Genomic DNA, 1,896 nt, shown 5'->3' with positions numbered 1-1,896 from the left:
GGGCTGCAGAAGCCCCAGGCGCCCGAGCCGCAGCCGCCGCCGAGCCTGGAAGCGGGAGCGGGTGCAGGGCCCCCGGAGGCTCCTGCCGAGCGGGATCGCGACTGCCCCAGGGAGGAGGACGAGCCCAAGCTGGCTCCAGGCCCTCAGGTAGGAACGAGCAAGAGGACTCCGACTGCTCGGCTGCTTTCACCTCCCCGGAGCGGGAGCGGGGAGTGGGGCGGGATTGGGCATGGACACACTATCGGGCTGGGGCCAGATCCCAAGTCCGGAGCAGACTCTTTCAGTCCCCTTGCCGGGAATGGAGGCTGGACCCCTCTCCAGAATCAAAGCTCAGCCAACCCTTTTGTGACCCGTGTTCAGCCCCTACTCCGGAGCTAAACGTTCTGGCCATCCGGGCCGCTGGGACTGGCGTAGGTCCTGAGACCGCAGCCCGATTGTCTGCCCCCCACTTTCCTTCGGACCCATGCGATTCCCCCGGCCCCTAAGAGATCATCTCAGGGCGCTGGAACCTCAGGGCTGCAGCCTGGGTGCGCCCCCACTCCCGCCCCCGCCCCCAGCAGCTTCGTTCCTCTCCCAGCACTGTCTGCAGCCACTACCCTCAACAGCTGTACCTCTGCATCTGCCTTCTGGGACCTCCCCCCTTTCCCCACCCAGCAGAACAGTTGGAGCAGACAGGCAGGCTGCCCCAAAGACTGTTACAACAACTCCGCCAAGGAGGAAACCCTTGTTCTCCTCCCTACCTCCTGTCCCGTAGGGTGTCCCCCCACTGTCCGCCCCCGCCCCTCGCCAGGCCCCTAGTTTGGTGAATCCTGTGAGAGTTAAGAGTACACCGGAGGATTCTCAAGCTTCCAGCTTGCCACCTGGAAGGTCACTTTCGTCTGAGCGAAAGAGAGAACAGGAGAGGCGGGGGTTGCGTGGGCCACAGTTGCTCAGGGAGGGTTGTGGCACCCGGGGCTGGGTGGCTTGCCCCAAGCTTGCTCTGACAAAAGAGTTTTGAGTTGGTTTTTTGGCTGAGCCTGCCGAGGAAGGCAGGCCCCTGCAGGAGTCTTGGAGGGTCGGATGCAGCGCCCGGATGAGGATGAGGCGTGGCGGAAGATGCGTTTGGCTCTGCAGACACTGCATCGGGCAGCAGGGGACTCTGGGAGGCTGGTGCAGCCAGAAGGCATGGCTCTTGACAGCCTTCTAGTAGAATCTCTGGAATTGTGCATGTGAGTGGGGATGCCATTTGGGGTACCATTCCTGGAAAGCTTTCCCTGACCTCCCCAGTTATACCAAGTGCCCTCTGTGTCCACAGCCCTCTTTGCTCCCCTCTGGTGGCACCACTCCTTCTGGGATGAAACTTGTTGGTGTGTCTGTCCCACGCACTGAAATGTAAACACAAGGGTCTCGAGGATGCCATGCTTGTGATTCTCGGTCCCTATCCCAGGCTTTGCCTTTACACAGTAGCACTCAGTAGATGACTAGAAGGAGAACAGCCCAGAGTCTGTGTTTAGTGCAACCCAGTTTTGATGCTGGCCTCCTTTGTGTCTAGTATCACGGTGAGAAGATTTTTAATTAATGAAAATGCCACAGCTTCTTGAATGTCAGAGCCTTCCCATCATCCTGCCTTGTAGCCTAGTCAAATAAGACTAAGAAGGTAGACTCTGCCTCTGCTGGGTCTAGCTTTCAGCCAAAGGTCACTTCCCCTTCTAACCTATTGTGACCACCCCTACCAAAAGTGCTATTAGCTAGAAGAGAGGGCTGTGAAGCTGTCTGTTGTCCTCTTTCGTTCCCAACAGATAGAGACTACTTCAGGCTACTGCCCCATAGAGAGACCAGAAAGTTGGGATAGTGTCTTAACATTCAGTTTTATTGAAATACAGCTTTCCCTAAAATTACAGCCTTTACTAATTCTTC

At 57.5% G+C, this 1,896-nt stretch overlaps 1 protein-coding gene across 5 annotated transcripts in view; it reads left to right on the top strand.

The window, feature by feature from the left end:
* The first annotated feature begins 6 nt into the window (after positions 1 to 6).
* The window catches only part of Fam193b (family with sequence similarity 193 member B), a 35,392-nt gene continuing 33,502 nt past the window's right edge, over positions 7 to 1,896 (top strand). For 3 of the 5 annotated variants that reach the window (XM_026782880.1, XM_013349186.2, XM_005355250.2), the window contains exon 1: positions 7 to 147. The gene's annotated coding sequence lies outside the window, so the exon portion shown is untranslated. Of the gene's footprint in view, positions 148 to 1,015; positions 1,209 to 1,896 lie in introns of those variants that run through there. The other 2 variants (XM_026782877.1, XM_026782881.1) reach the window with 2 other exon arrangements.

Source organism: Microtus ochrogaster, chromosome 16 (genome assembly GCF_000317375.1).
Source record: "Microtus ochrogaster isolate Prairie Vole_2 chromosome 16, MicOch1.0, whole genome shotgun sequence".
In the NCBI taxonomy this organism is placed as follows: domain Eukaryota; kingdom Metazoa; phylum Chordata; class Mammalia; order Rodentia; family Cricetidae; genus Microtus; species Microtus ochrogaster.
This window is presented reverse-complemented; position numbering and strand designations above follow the sequence as displayed.